Source organism: Sapajus apella, unplaced genomic scaffold, assembly GCF_009761245.1.
Source record: "Sapajus apella isolate SASKATOON/1434 unplaced genomic scaffold, GSC_monkey_1.0 scaffold1, whole genome shotgun sequence".
Taxonomy (NCBI): domain Eukaryota; kingdom Metazoa; phylum Chordata; class Mammalia; order Primates; family Cebidae; genus Sapajus; species Sapajus apella.
The window spans coordinates 73,104,642-73,122,387 of NW_022436941.1; positions in this window are offsets into that span (position 1 = coordinate 73,104,642).

Sequence of the window (17,746 nt, forward strand, 5' to 3'; positions counted from 1 at the left end):
CATGCGCCACCATGCCCAGCCAATTTTTGTATTTTTAGTAGAGACAGGGTTTCTCCATGTTGGTCAGGTTGATCTCGAACTCTCAACCTCAGGTGATCTGCCCACTTTGGCCTCCCAAAGTGCTGGGATTACAGGCGTGAGCCACCAAGCCTGGCCTGAACCCTAGCTTGTCCCAAGAATATCTCCCAATCCCATCAGGTGTAATATGATAAATCTGGGCTTTTCAGATTATAATATGCATGTGAATTACCTGGTAATCTTGTTACAAAGCAGATTCTGATTCATTAGGCCTGAGTTGGGACCTGAAGTTCTGAATTTCTAGCAAGCTACCTGGTGATGCTGATCCTGCTGGTCCACAGGTCACACTTTGAGTGCCAAGGCTTTAGAGCACTAGTTTGCATACAAGGCTATAATATGCCTGAGGTCAAAGACTATGCCTTTGAATACCCAGGGCTTGGAGCAGTGCTGAACGTGACAGGCACATAACAAATGTTGGTTGAATGGTTGATGAACGAGGAATGCATTAATCTATGGTATTAGGAGTATGTCTTTGGTATTGAATGGTTCATGTTCATTCCCAAGATATGTTGGACATAAAATAATTGCACTGTGAAGCGAGCCTTACCTTTCCCATGCTTCATCATTTTTATGCATTTAAAATTCTTCTTGGAAAAGAAAAGAAGCTCCACATCATGCATTTGAAGGAAGACATTCTGGAATGTCACAGTGATGGTAGGGAGCTGAATGGGCTAACCTTTCAACTGTACTTGAACCAACTGTTTAACACCAGCTGGCAAAAGCCACCTCCTTCCTCTGACTCTTCTTCACTTCTGCTCTCTGTGTAAGGGCCCATAAGCTGGTCACTGAGAGCAAAACAACAGGAAAGAAATGTACAAGATTAAGCTCAGAATTGGACTCTGGCACTGTACACTTGAAACAGCTCCTTGAGTAGGTAACATAATCCCTAGTTACAGATAGAAAATTGAGGTTTGAAGTAGTTTGTCCAACGTTATCAAACTACTGAGTGAACCAGGAGTCAAGCAGATTGAATGTCAATGCCTGTGCCCTTTCCATCACACAGAGAATGCTGAAAAAGAGAGAGCTAATGGTCTAACTGGCCACACAGTTGAGATATCTGTGCTCCTTTCTTCTTTCTTCCCCGTAGAAAATTCAAAAGCAGTATAGCTTATAGCTCAGAGCCAATTACCCAGCTGCTTTCTAAAATATACCAATCCTGACAATCACAGAGATGCCTCATTTTTTCTGGGATTTTCAAGGAACATAATCTTTAATATAAACATTTTCCAAATAACTACGATTCTTGCCTTTATATTTTAAAAATTATTTTAATAATTCTGGATAGAATAATTCTAAAATATACTTACTTTGCTATCTTAAATAAGTTCTGTCTTTTCTTGTTGATTCAGGGTCACTGTCATGGATTGTTAATTCCAGAATGACACTGAAATTCATTCATATTGTCAGGTATTACTGAAATATTAAATTGTATGTTCCTATATTAAATGGTCTCAGATTTTTTGAGAAAATATTTCTGCTGTTAAAGTTTTTTTGTCTATTCCTCTAATCTAAAGACTATCAGTTCTTCCGTTTTGCTGCTGTTAATGAATTTACTCCTAACATTGTGTTATGTCTAATGTGTTAATTTCATTCTCAAGGAGGAGAAAACTGATATGGAAGATTGTTAGAAATATATGTAAAGTAAAAATGAGTAGGATATGAATTGAGTATCTAAGAGATCTCTGAGTTAAGGTATGAAATTTTGTGCTTTTTAGTAGTTGTTTTTGACTGCTAAGAGACTTGCGTTCATTTCCTGGTTCTGAACATTATATTTTGAAGTTGAGATCATCTGGAAAATTATCTCTATAAAAATGTAATCTTGCTATACAGTATATTAGCTTTCTTCCTGGTGAAAGGCACATAGTTACCTCCTCTTAAGGGTTCCTGTTGCCTACAGAACAGCTAATTACAGTAAAACTTCACTAATATGGAACAACCAAAAGGAAGATATTCTGAATAAATTTTTAAAAATTCCCTTTACAGTAGTTTTTGCTGGGCATGGTGGCTCATGCCTGTAATCCCAGCACTTAGGGAGGCCAAGGCGGGAGGATTGCTTGAGGCCAGGAATTTGAGATCAACTTGGCCAATATAGTGGCACCCTGTCTCCACACACATGTACAAATTATTTCTTTAAAGTTATATGGGCCTCTTGCTTTCAAAATAAGAAAGTGACTCTAATTATCTGCTAAGAAAATGTACCAAGACTTTTTGTTGAATATATTCTGTTGAATAGGTAACAATATCTTTTTGGCTCTAAACATATATTCAAATACTCTTTGTCTTAAGTAATTTAAACCTAGTGTTATAATCGTATGTATAGTATTACTTCCCTGTAAAGTCATTTCTAAATGGTAAAAAGCTTAACTTTAGTCTTCACCAGGTTGACTTAATCACAAATCCCTAATTAGTAGTCTGATTTTCATAATATATTTCTAATATATATAATTTTCATATAATATATTTAACTGCTAAAGAGTCATCTTAACAACCCTTTGATTTTTCATAAACAATTTAAGATTTTTCTCTACCTTTGGAAGTAGTTTTAGATCTTAAAAGTAATTTTATCTATACTTACTTTTCAAATTATATACTACAGTTTCTCATTTTGGAAAACTGAGGAAGGAAAAAAGGAAAACCAAGCAAAGATGAAAAGGAAAAAAGAAATCAAAATTCAAAGTGATACCATAAGGCAGGCCGGAGGCCAGAGAACAGGTCCTGCAGGGATGGCATGGTAATGAATGGAAGGCATAGCCTGGAGGCAGCCTCTTTCTTATTATTGCTCACAAATGAACCTTTTGTTCATCTAAAAAACACAGCATTTGAAAAGTCAGTGGGATTTGATTTTAAAGAGATCAGTATCCACAAAGTTGTTTTGAACATGCAAACAAACCATAAAGATTATTTTTGAGACCCTGGCTTTCATTTCCGATAGCTTAGAATAGAGAGATTCATTATAAACTATTGTACTTTCACTACACTGAAAGTAATGGCAGGCATTGTGGGTTCACACCTACAATCCCAGCACTTTGGGAGGCTAAGATGGGAGAATCACCTGAGGTCAGGAGTTCGAGACCAGCCTGGCCAACACGGCGAAACCCCATCTCTATTAAAAATACAAAATTAGTCATGGTTGCGCATGCCTATAATCCCAGCTACTCAAGAGGCTGAGGCAGGAGAATAGCCTGAGTCCCGGGGGGAGAGGGGTTTGAGAGCAGAGTGTGCGACACTGCACTCTAGCCTGGTGGCAGAGTGAGACTCCATCTCAAAAAAAAAAAAGTAATTAATGGCAAAAACCGTGATTACTTTTGTACCGACCTAATGAAAGTACATTGACCTCAGATAATCCAACAAATTTCTCAGTTCTAAGAGGCTTTCCTGGTTTAACAGAAGCTTCTCATTACAGTACAAAATAATAATCTTTAGTAAAAACAAAACTGTGCTTCAAACGTCTCTTTTCTTTAATATCTCTTTTCTTTTATCTTTTCTTAACTTTTATCATCTTGCAGTAGTGCAATTTTTTTTCTTGTTTCAAAAAGTTTTATAAGTAATGAAATAGGTTTATATGTTGGAGTTAGAGCTAAACACAAAAGGCAGAATATGTAAAGATATTTACAGCTTACCAGCCAGAACCACATGCATTAGGCAAAAGCCTTCATAAAATAAATATGAGTATAAAATAGTTAGCTTTGGTTTCCATTTATCATGTAGAAAAATTACAGGCCATTCCTTTGGTAATAATAGTACTACAGCAACAGTAAGAAACGGGAAGGAAGGAAGGGAGGGAGGGAGGGAGAGGAAGAGGAAGAGAAAGAAAAAAGGAATAAGGAAACATGGGAAAGAAAGAATATTTTTATAAGATGTATGCTCACACAACCTAAACAAATTCTTAAAGAAACATGACTACGTAGGTGCAAATTAAGTACTTTCTTAAACTTCAGCCATTTTAAATCACTGTTTTACCAACCTCATTTTTTCTATTTTGATTTAAAGAAAATGCTATTTCCACACAGTGCTTCAAAGAGCAGGAAATTTTCTCACAATAATCTCCTTTAAACTTGTTGCTCATACACATCAAAAGGATTTAACTATCTATTTATGCCCCAAAAGGATCTAGACTGCTTCCAAGCTGTGGGAGAGCAACCTACATTCTACAAGGGAAAATGTAACTTGTATTTGCCCAGACTGTACGTTTCCTTTCCAAATTGAAAGTTTCTAAATAAGAAAACAAGGGAGTTGGGGGGAGCAGGATGATCAAGATGTCAATGAGACTTTCCATAGCCTATAAAAATTCCACAATGGTTTCTTTCTAGTTAGAAAAGATTTCTCAGGAAAAAACACTCCTTTTCATAAACTCCCTCCTCTTTCTACAGCACTGAAGTCCAACTTTATAAAAAATTAATTTGTATTGAATTTCTAAGCTCCTGGCTGTTTTTAAAACTGCTTCTCAAAGAAGCCTGCATCTTTTCCTAAGTGTTTAAAAATGTATTTGAACAGAAATTTTAATAAAAAGCCAGTGTGGAGGCTGGGTATGGTGGCTCGTGCCTGTAATCCCACTACTTTGGGAGGCTGAGGCGAGCAGGTCACCTGAGGTTGGGAGTTTGAGACCAGCCTGACCAATACGGAGAAACCCCTCTCTACTAAAAATACAAAATTAGCTGGGCATGGTAGCGCATACCTGTAATCCTAGCAATTCGGGAGGCTGAGGCAGGAGAATGACTTGAACCCGGGAGGCGGAGGTTGTGGTAAGCCAAGATCACGGCATTGCACTCCAGCATGAGGCAACAAGAGCAAAACTCCATCTCAAAACAAAACAAAAAACAACAAAAATCTTCCTTATTAAAAAAAAGAAAAGCCAGTGTGGAGAAAAGCCAGTATTATCACAGAGCCCATTTTTTCAGGTGAATGTGAGAGTATGTTCACATCAAAGAATTACCAGTGGTTCTAAAATCCAGCTACAAGAATGCTCCTACCTAATTACACACACCACTCATGTCACTGTTTTTGACCTACCCCCATCTCCAATCCCAGACAATTAATGTACAGGATTCATTGATGTTTCATACTTTGGTTACCTATTTTTCCAACCATCTTCAAAAATAAACATTTCACATATGTGCTCAACTCTTCCTTACTCTTGTGTTTCATTAGAAGAATAAACTTTAAATGCTTTTTGGCCAAAATAAAATATGTTTGGTTCGATTTTACGCCAGACATTTTTTTTCTTGAGTTTGTAAGATCTTAGGGGACTTCAATTTCTGGAATGTAGTGTCTTGGAGGGTATGTGTGTATGTGCACATGTGTGTGTGTATGTTGTTTTTAAAGTAAACATTGAGACATGTAAGTGTTATTTTAAATAGATGTTTAAGAAAATTTCCCTATCACAATTGTAGTTATAGGTGAGAATTTCATGGTCTCAGTGCTCCAATGATCCAAGTTTCCAAGCGCTCAAGGATTGCACCCCCAGAAAGCCCCAAAGTCTTCCCTTAAGAGAGTCTGCTCCAGCGAGTTCTAATGTCCCCACTGAGCTTCCTTTAACAGTGAATCAACAAGTATTTTACGTGGTACGGAAGGGGACCTCCTCTTTCTCCTCCATACTCAAGTACCTCACCCATGTCAACAACAGAAAAGAATGTTGTCTCTCTGTGAGAATACTGTTCATTTGAATTGGGTGTTCTGTTAGCTTTTTGTGGTAAGAGAAAAGCATTTCAACAATTCCCTGTGCTTGCGCTGGAAAATGCGTCTCATCCCTGGTCTGTTATCTTCTTTTTGTATAGAGTGAGGTAAAGAAATGATTTATCCTTTCAACTGTGTGCTCAGCATTGTCTCAGTAACTTCCCTTCCAGGCTCTCCATGGGATTTGAAAATTTATATTTCCTTGCTTTTGTTTGCTGATTGTATAAAGGATTCTTATTTTCCCGTTTCAAGTTAAGTCTCGCGAGCTAGAATTTCCTTTCTTTAGTAACACTTTGTCCCCTAAACATTTTTTCGCTTTTCCTTGCATTTGTTGACACTCCATTTTACTTATTTTCTTTCTTTCTTTTTTCATGTGTATTTTAAGAAGGCATGGCTTTTTGGCTCTAACCACTGTCTTTTATTCTTTGCGATTTCCTTGGAATAGCAAACTATTGTGTCCCTTCCTTTCTCTTTCTGTGTCTACCCTATCTTTCTTTCACTCCTATTTAAAATGACCTAAAAGGTGAAGTCCAATATCCATCCCAAGGGCTCCGATTTTTTTGTTTCTAAAAGCACTACAATCAGAACTTACATTCATACTGAATAGCTATTCTCAAATTATAATCTTCTCTTATCACCCACCTAGCTCAGTTGTCCTGTTGGGTGCAAGCTTGGCCCTGTTCAGATGAAACAGAATATATGCCAGGGAGAACAAAAGAACAAAGACTCCCTCATTCTCAGGGTCGCCACTTACCTAATCGTTAGCAAACGGGGACTCAGCACAACACCCCAGGTCTAGGACTCAAGTGTTTCATACCAAGATTGTGTGTGTGTGTGTGTGTGTGTGTGTGTGTGTGTAGATAATTTCTGTAAGAACAAAGAAAAATTGATGAATGTCATGGATAAAAGCAGTAACATTGCAAGTTAAATTCAATTGTAATAAAACACAGCAGAAGTTAAATTTACAAAATATTTTCCAAGTTGCAGTTGATGGCTCATATTTTTAAAACAATATTTTATATAATAAAATTCCAAGTCAATAGAGGAATTGAAATAGTGCTTTGGAATTTGTGCAATTAACTAAGTACAAATTTGGTTTGTACTTAGTTAATTCAGTTGTTGTTTTAAAGTTTTTCTCTTAAATAATACCTTAAAAAAATTCAGCTGATTCAAACATTACCCTGCTAGAGAATCAGCAGCAGTAGAAGAAAAATTTGTTGCCTGAAACGCCTGGGACATCGTGTTATGAGATTATTTGTAGTATACAATAATGAGAAAAGGTCAAAAAGGGCTACCTAAAAAAGAGAGATTTTAAAGTATAGCAAAGGTTTATCTGACTTCCCCTCATTTCAGAATTTCTAGCTTTCATGATTTTGTTGGATGTTTTCTATGCATACACTATTAAGGCCCCATATAATAATCCAAACACACCTTCAAAAGAGAACGTGCACAAGTGGTCTTCAGACATGTCCCATATCTAACATGGCCGTGGAATTCATCAACGAATTCACACTAGTCTTCAGAATCATGTTAACATCTATCTCAGTATAATTCCAAGGAGATGTCCTTACCATTTATTTAGTCATGTCTTGCCAGTGTTTGATTTTTTTTTTTTTTAATACAACATATAAAGTAAACCATTCTTTCTCAAAGTATGTCCTGCAGACTACTAGCATGGGTATTACCTGGGAGTCTGCTAGAAATGTAGAGTTGTAAGCCCCTCCTCAGGCCCACTGAGCCTGCCTTTAAGATCTCCAGGTGATGCACATCAAAGTTTGAGAAGCACTGAAAGTCTCCTTACAACTCACACTGCTGTGAACATCTTCTTGCACATATATTTCCCCATATGGGGATAGTTTCTTTGTATTCCATTCCCAGAAGTGAGATTATGAGTTCAGAGAATTCACAGTTATGAATTCTCACCCAAAGTGAGATTATGAGTTCAGATTCGTAAGCTTGTCAGAATTTCAGGAGAGTACTTTAAGAGCCAGAGGGGTGGGTGTGGTCAAAGGCTATATAACCTGAGGATTGGTCCAGTTAGTGCCCCCTGTAGGGAGGGAATTACAAATGATCTGTTGAAGCCCTCTGCCTTTACAATTCTTGTAATTTGAAGAACAAGCCTCATATTCTCATCTGGAGGCAGAGCCAGAGAGGAAAATAACTTTCTGTTCCATTTTCCTGCCCTGTAGACTCACAGAGCTTCTTGCAATGCCCATCAGATTGCAAGGCTGACAACTCCTAAATATTCCAGATACAGGCCAGAAACCTCCTTAAATTTCATGTCTAGAGAATTCATTCCTGACTTTCTCTGAGTCATGAAGAAAAAGAAATGCTTCTTTCAGGGGCCTTTAGATTCACCTTCCAAGCCACAGTAATTCTAGCTTTGTTCTGGCGTCTATAACCCAAAGGATCACGGTGCTGCTTCCTTGATGGTTCCCTAAGTCTCTTTTCCTCCCCAGGAGCTGCAGATATTTTCTTTCACAGATAATCTGCACCCTGTAGGGGTCTGTGATTCCAGTGCTTATGTCGTCCTCCTTGGTTTCCAACATGTTGTCCAGACTTTTCTCTGCTCCCTGCTGCTTTCACAGCTGACCTGCTCTTCTCCAGCATCTCCGGTTTTTCAGCTGGCCTCTCTGTTGCTGATTTTTTTTTTTTTTTTTTTGGCGGGGGAAAATGTCACATTCTGAGGTATATGATATGCTTTCTTGATAGTGATATTGTCCAGATCCTCAGTTTGTTTCTTAGTGTTTCTTAAGCCTGCCTGTCAAAGCTGTTGCACATCAGGCCTGCTTATCTGTGTGGATGTCTGGAAGAGAGTCTGGCAACTTCATCCCATTGGTTTTACCTTCATTCAGGGATGATTGCAAATGGCATCTGGTTGTCTTGCAATTACTGGAATATCAGTATCCATCCTGACTGACTTGACTAGATCACCTACATGCCTTTACAATTTCTTCTGAAGAGATATTCTCCAATTAAGTTGCTCTCTCCTTTCCATCAATACCAGAGCTTAATGTTATAGAGAAATGGAAGTGTGCTTTCTCTCCCCTACTATTCTATATAGGATTCAACCTGTAAGTCCCCCTTTACATTTAGGTAGACAACTTTTGTGTTTGAGCATGGTATTATAATAAGAACCATTTGGAACAGTTTGTGTAAGTGTGTGTGTGTGTGTGTGTGTGTGTGAGAGAGAGAGAGAGAGAGAGAGGCTAGCTGACCTTTATAGTTCATTTTGCTCTGAGATAGGTAAGTGAAGTAACTTGTCTCCAACATGCAGCCATCAAGTCCTTCCCTTCTTGTATTCCTTCTCCCATTGAGAGTAGAATTTATGCCTCCACTTCTTTGAGTCTGGGTTGGTCTGTGAGTACCGTGATAAATAGAATATAGAAGCTTATAACTTCTTCATAGCTATCTTGGAATTCTCACTCCAGGAAAATCCAATCACAATATAAGAAACCAAACTTCTCTGAGACCACCATGCTGTGAAGAAGCCCAACATGGTCACATGGATAAGCCACATGAACAGAAACGTGACGAATAAGCCCTCAGCCATCTCAGTCCATTTGCCAGACATATAAGTGAAGAAACCTTTAAAGACTCCAGCCTTTGCCTCTATCCAACTGCAATTATATGAGGAACCTCAGAAAAGAACCTCCCAGCTGAGCCCTTAAGCCCCCAGAACCATTAAATGTAATATGAAATTATTGCTGTAAACCATTAACTTTTGGGTATGGTTTGATGTACATCAACAGATAACTGGAATACCAAATATCTATTTTTTGTAAGAAAATCTTTCCAATCCAAGATAGTAAAGCAATGGCATCTGTCACTATGCAATAGGGTTTGAAGTTCTGCTTCTACTTGGCTTTAATAGATATGGCATGCTAAATTACTCTGGAAAGGGTAAAGTAGGTACTTTAATTTGATATCCAGATGTGGCTTGGATGTACTATTCTCCAGAGCCGGGTGATGGTGGACATCAGTTCAGTGCTGGTAGATTAGCTATGTTCTAGTAATTATTTTTGGAGAGTCTGACATTATTAACATTAACTGTGTATGAAAATAGGCAATAGTCATAGAAAGTTAGAGGAGGGAGGGGTTTTGTAGAGGAAATCACCTAGTCCAGCTACCTAAACATATTTTATTAGATAAGCAGAAGTGCCCATAGGTAAAGTGTCTTGCCCAGATCACAGAGCTATTTAGTGGCAATGCCAGAAAAAAAAATGCAGGTGTCCTGGCCTAGGTGCAGCCCCTTCACCATGCCACTCTGCCTCTTGGACACTAAGGAAACCCTCAGGAAACACGTATGCAATCCAGTTTTATTGTCCCTCTCATTTATTGTGTGTGTCCTATGTGCTATTGATCTGTACAGTGGGGCATATACCTACCTCTTATGATTACTGGGAGGGTTAAAGGAGATAGCTTATGGAAATATTTGGCACTTGCTATGTACTCAATAAATGGTAGGTACCTTCTTTAAGAGCCTAGTAAAACAAATTCTTTGGATAACCATCTCAAGGGCCTTTAAATTGAAAGAATTTCCCTACAAACAATACCCTAGGTATGAGAAATTCATCACTGGGGAGGACTACAGAGGGGAATTCAACATCCATCCAAGTTCTAACCCAGACAAGTAGACATTTAAACGACCTGTGAGAAAAGAAAGGAGCGGGTTGTGGATAATTAGCACGAGTGCATGGAATAACTCCCCATCCTGCAAAGGGAAACAGACAGGGCTGAGTCAGCTCTGGACACAAGAATTAGAAGACAGCAGGCCTGGATGTCTGGAGTTCCTTCTGTCAACTTTTTATAAAAATAAGTACCTCTAGCTGTCTGTCTGCTGAGGAGACGATCCATCACCCGGTCTGTGAAAGTAGCTTTACTTGAGCCCATCTCTCCAGACTTCTGTTGTGGTTACACGTCTCACTGTGGTTATCCCCATGTCTGCTTCTCTGTCTCCCTTGTATCATATGCGCTGTGTGTGTAAAACTCTTTATGTGGAGTCTGGGAATGGTTTTTAATACATTCAGAGCAATAAGCCATAACCTCCACCTTTAATACCTGCTTCTGCCATTTTTAATCACCGGGGCTGCAAGCACATGTGGGAAGCATCCGCCCGTGACGGCTCGGGGCCCCGCCATGCATGGAGAAGCAGATGGGGAGAAAAGGGAGCTATTGTACTGAACACCTGTCCAGCCATCAGGACCAAAAAACCGAAGTGTTCTAGAGGCCACGTGGTACAATGGACAGAGCCCCGGTTGTGGGCATGCTAAACAAGAGACGCCACAGGTGTAACTATCATAATGATTTTAGGCGATGAGTAGAAAAATCATTTTCACTTGTTGTCTGCTCACCAAATGGTAAGGTGAAGTTGTTTCAGGGGTATTGAGAGACGCCCTTGGAGTTAGATTGATAGGTTCAAAATCCAGGTCTGCTGCTGGTTGGCTTCATGATTTGTGGTAAACTATTTAACTCTGAACTACATTTTCGTCACCTGAAAAATGAGGGTGATAATAATTCCTGTTTTACAGGCAGGTTGTAGAGAAGATGACACGATGTAAATAAAGTGCCTATCACCACCTGTGAGTATTGCAGATGCTCTGTTAATTATAACCATTATTATGTTGAAAATGACTTTCAAAATAAAAGAGAAAATGCTGTGGAATGAATAAAATTAGTTTATTCATTTGGACCAAATCTTCAGCCTCCCCATACCTATTAAATGTTGTGAATCTTAACATCAGGTCTAGGTGAGCTCCCTTTTCCCTGTGGCATCAAGATGTCTCACTCCAGAAGATGTGAGGGACTTCAGGATTTTAAGATGACAGTCAGTCAGGATTGGTCTGAATCTGTTTATAAGACAAATGCAGAGCTTTTTGTACTTGGTGGAATATTGTTTGAGCTCTTCCTCAAAGGGACACATTATAAATAGCTGCTACTATTGTTTGTCCTTTAAAAATGTTACTGTTCTGTATAAAATGTAAAATGGAACTTCTAGTCCTATGTGCTTTGCTAACAGTTTTGTAATCAGTATAATAGTGAATTGTGTTTATAGACTTGACTAATAATTTTAAAAAAAGAGAAACAACTGTTTAAGTGCCTGCTATGTGCCAGATGCTTCACAATCCTTCTTTGAGGTAGGTATGGCTATTCCATCTTACAGAGGAGAAATCTGAGGCAGGAGGTTAGGTATCTCACAGAAATCCTGGCTAGCGATTGGTGGAGTTGGTGTTTGAATGCACATCTCTCTGAGGCCAAAGTCCTTACTCTTTCCAGTCTACTCGACTGCCACCAGGCTCAGCTCCATTTGCTTGACTTTAATGAGGACCCAGTAGAAACTCAGCCTCACAATTTTCTCAGGCTGCTGAGGTTCTAGAAACTGTCCTTGCTCTCTCATCTTCTGAGTGACCCTGCTGCTTCTACTCTGGGTCCAGATGATACAAACTCTGTGTGCATATGTCAGTTATTACAAGATGCTGAGTGTGAAACTTTTAATCAAGTATTTCAATGTCACATCTGGAAACAGTTATCCAGATGTTATAAACCACTTTGGCCAGCGGTTGCCAGACTGCTGTCCAGGTGATGAGTACAGGATCAGCCCCCACTCCATATGTGGAAGATAATCTGGAGGGACTGAGAGCTGGGAAATTTTTAACTACTGTTCTGCATCCCTCCCTGAAAAAGACGTTAGGGACCTGAATCACACAGCTCCCAGACCAGGGGTGTCCCCACCACTTAGAAGAATCCAAGCTGAAGAATAATGGGCCCGTTTTCTTCACAATCCCTAGAGTTTTACCAGAAACAGTGGCTGGGGGTGGACTGTGCACCTGCAATGCTATGGGCACTGCCCCCGACAGCCTGAATTCAGAGTTTGCTTATAGGTTGTTTTCTTCCCCTCCCCCTCTATGGAGAAAGCTCTGAATCCCAGAGCAGCTGGAATCAAATAAAAGGATGCCATGGAAAATAAAGGGATGGGGCAGGGCTTCTGCCATGAGGTCCAGATTTTGTAAGAATTATGACACCATCCAGAAGTGGTAGGGCTCCCTGTGAGCCACACAACTCCATTTTAAGACAAAAATGATGCAGGTAATTGATTTCTAATCAAATGTTATGGTTTGCTCCACATCACCCAGCCTTTTGGTTTTCAGCCCAGTGGTCATTGTTGCTATTAATTGCCAGCAACATGGCATCATGCAAAAAGGCTTAAAAGGTATGAATGTGCAAGTTAAACTATCTGCATTCAAATCCATTTCCTTCTAACTGTGTGACCTAGGATAAGTTAACCTTAATGGAGGCGAGGCTTTCTACCTTAAAAAAACAGAAGTAATGAAAATATTGGCTGGGCACTGTGGCTCATGTCTGTAATGCCAGCATTTTGGGAGGCTGAGATGGGTGGATCACTTGAAGTTAGGAGTTCGAGACCAGCCTGGACAACACAGTGAAGCCTGTCTCTACTAAAAATACAAAAATTATCCAGGTACGGTGGTGGGTGCCTATAATCCCGGCTACTTGGGAGGCCGAGGCATGAAAATACTTTGATCCCGGGAGGTGGAGGTTGTGGTGAGCTGAGACCGTGCCACTTCATTCCAGCCTGGGTGACAGAGTGAAACTCTGTCTTGAAAGAAAGAAAGAGAGAGAGAGAGAGAGAGAAAGAAAGAAAGAAAGAAGAAAGAAAGAGAGAGAAAGAGAAAGAAGAGAGAAAGAGAAAAAATGAAAGAGAGAAAGAAAAGAGAAAGAGAAGAAAGAGAGAAAGAGAGAAAGAAAGAAAAGAGAAAGAAAGAAAAGAAAAGAAAGAAGGGAAGGAAGGAAGGAAAAAGAAGTAAGAAAGAAAGGAAGAAGTAATGAAAATATGGGCTCTAAAGAGATGATGGATGTAATATATCTAGCACAGTGTAAGTGCTCAATGAACACCATTGTGGTGGTGGTAGCTGCTGATAAAAATTTGTTTTAAGAAAGCCTGATATCTTCTTGTTCACTAGAAGACCACTGGCCTCCACTTGGGGAATAGAAAGTGCTCGGGGGTCACTGAACTATGGTTGATTTGCACCAGAGAAGGGAAAGACCAACCAGTAAGGGCTGAGGTCTGTCTGATGCTATTCACATGCACTCTAGCAGACTCCACTTATAATCTGGCGCAACCAGCGTGATTCAAAAAGCCAGCCTCTCCACAGGAATTTCACACATGCAAATGAGAATTTTGATGGTCCTTGTAAAATAACCTCTAGTTTAGTCTGAACAGTCCCTGCCATGTGAGGGCCAAAGTCCCCAAGATGGGCCAAATTCACTGCACAATTGCTCTAGTCTGAACCCAGCCTCAGAGGCCACAGAGGTAACAGTTTTCAATCTTCTAGTCCTGAGGATGCTCCCAGCATTGCTACTGAATAAGCAAGCCCTTTGGTTATTTCAGCGCAGAGTGAGGCAGATAACCCTTAAACCAAGGAAACAAAAGTCAACCCACATTAGCACCCACCTTTTAATACCGTGTTCAAGCAAAAATGTCAATATAACCTTTAAGAATGAGAATTTTTTGGTTTATAAAGCAAGTAGGACCCTTTTAAAGTATACTCATTTGTAAAGTTTTCTTGATACTTTCAAGATTTTGGCTCTCCTTTATATGCCTATAATTATTTACTAACCTCCTTGAAAAGGATTTTTTTTAAGATTTTCAGGAGAGTGAAATAGTTGAGCTCTTGGAAATATTTAAGTATAATTCTGCTTTGTTTTATCTGGTACATCTGGATTATTTTAACCCTAGGCAAAGATCCATTAGCATCACACAAAACGATGCTGTCTTCAAACTATATTTTTGACTAAAATTTCCACCTTAAAGCAAATGATGCTTATATTGTTTGATACAGAAAAGATTCATTCATACTCTGACTTCTTGGATGATCTCTTTGTGTTTCCTTTCTTTCTTCCTCTCCTTCAAGTGTGGGCCCATCCCAAAGGCCTATGCTTGGTCTTCTTCCCCAATGTCTCCTCACTGCAAAGATTTTAGTCATCCCTATTGTTTTACCTGTCACTTCTATTTAGGTGCTGTCTAAAGAGTAATGCTCAGAAAAAGAAGCAAATGATCCCTACTTCAAAAGCATTGAGCTTGGGGAGCCCACAGTTTGTCCAAATAGAAAAGTCCAGTAGAAACATTTCCCCAGTACACACAAAGACACTGTTAAGTAAAAGCTTTATTCAGCTTCCTCTTGCCAGTAATCATGCCTTGAAAAAGCTCCTATTTTAATAAATCATGGGCCATATCTGTTTGACAGAGAAGCTGATAAAGCAGGTCTATATTTCTTATGTCGTTTCTTTTCTTTTCTTTTTGCTCGTGGGGTCTCCCATTTCATGCTTCTGTTTATCCAAGTTTTATTTACAGTATCCTAATAAATCTCTCTGTTGTAGGATCATATAGACATGTAGACAGTTTCAGGGGTTACCCAGGAGTATTGTAATGTTAGGAAGCATATGGCAACACTTTATTGTTGAGGACACAGGGACCTCACTGTGTGATACTGAAGTCAAATTTCTCTCACTTGACTTAAGGGAAGAGGTTCAGATGGAGGAAAAGATGGAGTCTTATACAGATCTTGTCCAAACCACCACTGGGCTAGGAGCAGCAAAAAAATGATCATGCTATCCCTGCCTTATCTGGGTGATAACACATAGAAAGAAACTTACTTCCACAATAAAAGTGCATGTAAAAATTCTAATGTTCAAATGCCCCTAAGTATCACCTGCCCACAGCTGTAAATGAGGTCACATCAGTATCATTCCTTAGCCTCCTCCTCAAAGTCTACCTGTATTATTTCCAGGTGTCCCCAAGACTGTCCAACCTGGGTTAATATTTTGATGTCATTTCATATGAACATACATATGACGCATATTGTTTTGTCATCTTCTTTTTCACTTGTAGTTTACTGTGAACTTTCTCCAATGAGTTACGTATTTTTTTTCCATAACATGACTGTTTATGGTTATACCACATGGATAATTTGTTTAAATAGTCCTCTATTGTTGTACATTTATTTCCAACAATAAATAATTCTATGGTGAATGTCTTTGCATATACATCTTTGTATATATCTCAAATTATTGTCCTGACATAAATCCTTGGGCATGAAATTGCTTGGCCACAGGTTATGCTAATCATAAGAAGTAAATGGTATCATTATAAATAAATAATGATAAGGATATCAAGTAGTACTAAATGTTGGGTTAATGGGTGGCAATTTCTCTGGAGAGAGCTTTTAAAAACAAAAAGATATTTACAGCTTTTTAAAGAAATGCATCTTAAGGAACAAAAACCATTCCAAATTTATCAATACAAAGAAACAATTTTGAACTTTGAAACCTCTATATAATCTGAAATTTTTGCTTCCTAAAATTTAAATTAGATACAGTATTCATATGCAGAAATTGTAAGCATCCATTTAAAGGACATTAATATATAAATTATTAGTGATATTCATCACCAACAAATCATGCAAGTATGAACAGGCATTCTGCACTTTATTTGAAAGCTCAGTATTTGAAATTTCTTCATTCTCTACTAGAGAGATTTTTAAGTTCCAGTGGTCTATAAAGGCTTAAGTGAAATGTATGACTTGTATCCTTCGCTAGATTTTAAGAGAAAGGACTTGTCACCAATATATTTTGACCAAATGCCTTATTAAACACACCACCAAGAATCGAGCTTGGAAGCAAGGGTAGCCCAGACGCCTCTGGCAGCTCCATCATTCTGTACTTTAATAACTTATTGGCAACATTATGAAGTAGTTTATGTTCCAGACTTTGCCTCCTGGTATCTAGATTTTTATAGGTGTTTTGACTGAGGTGTAGAGGAGGCATTTTTTTGGCCGCTGATTTCTATTCCAGATTGTGGGATGTGAATAATTTGGTAAATTAACATCAATGAGTTAGACTGTTCTTTGTTACCAAAGGCCCCTGGGCTGCCTGTTCCACTGGATGGTCACATTAATTTGCAACCACAGGAGGATGGCTGCTGGGCACATACACCCAAGTTAAATTTCCTTTTGCAGGGTTTCTCCCTATTTTGGATATTCAGGTAGCCACTAAAGTCTGAGGCAGCTCAATCTTGTGCATTCATAATTCTGGCTAAACCTAGAGCTTCCAAAACTAATATCAGGGAGGAAAGATCCAAACCTTAGTGCTTTTGTGGCTTTTTTTTTTTCTTGGGGCCAGTTTTCAGCTATGTTTCCAATGATCAGTCTGTACTCCTAGTTATATACTAAATACATAAACTGTGTGTGCTACAAATGATGTTTTTCTAGCCTGTCCGTATAGCCTATTAAACCAGAGTTGGCAATTTTCCACCCCTTAGGAGAAGCATTTGGCATAAATAATATTGTCATTTGGGAAGGCTAGACATGGTTTGAAGAAGTGACCTTGTATAAATATTGTCTGAGGTATGACTGAGGCTAAATTATATGACAGGGAGCTAGTATAGTCTGGGCTCTGGGCCCTCCTGGTAATGAAGTTGCTTCTTGTAGTAATGGAACCATCTGAATTGAAAATGTAATCAAATACAGCAGAGGCTGTTAAAAGCACAAGAACCAGCCTATTTATGAGCCCCCAAGGTCTAGAGGATGAGAAAACAGTGCTGGAATTCCTTTGTTGTTCAAATAGCTTTGTCTTTTTAAAAGAAAAGATGTCCTGGAAAGTGCCTTTTGTCCTTGCCACAGAACTTCCCTCAGTGTTGAGACTGCTGGTCAGGCCAAGAGTTTATTGATTTCCCCGCCCACATGTGGGGTGAGCAGCTGGCACAGAGCAGAGTCTTGGGTATTGCTGGGCTATTTGCGGTTGACCTGGTAGTATCAGTAGCACAATATAGTCCCCCGCAAAGACAGTTACTTTCCATTCCCTCTCTTAACACCCTAGTTTAGGATTTCATTTCCTCCTTCTTGGCTTGTGTTGTTCTACCAGAATCCTAATTATTCAGAACTCCTTCCCTTCACTTTCTCTTCCTTCTATTGATTTGCCA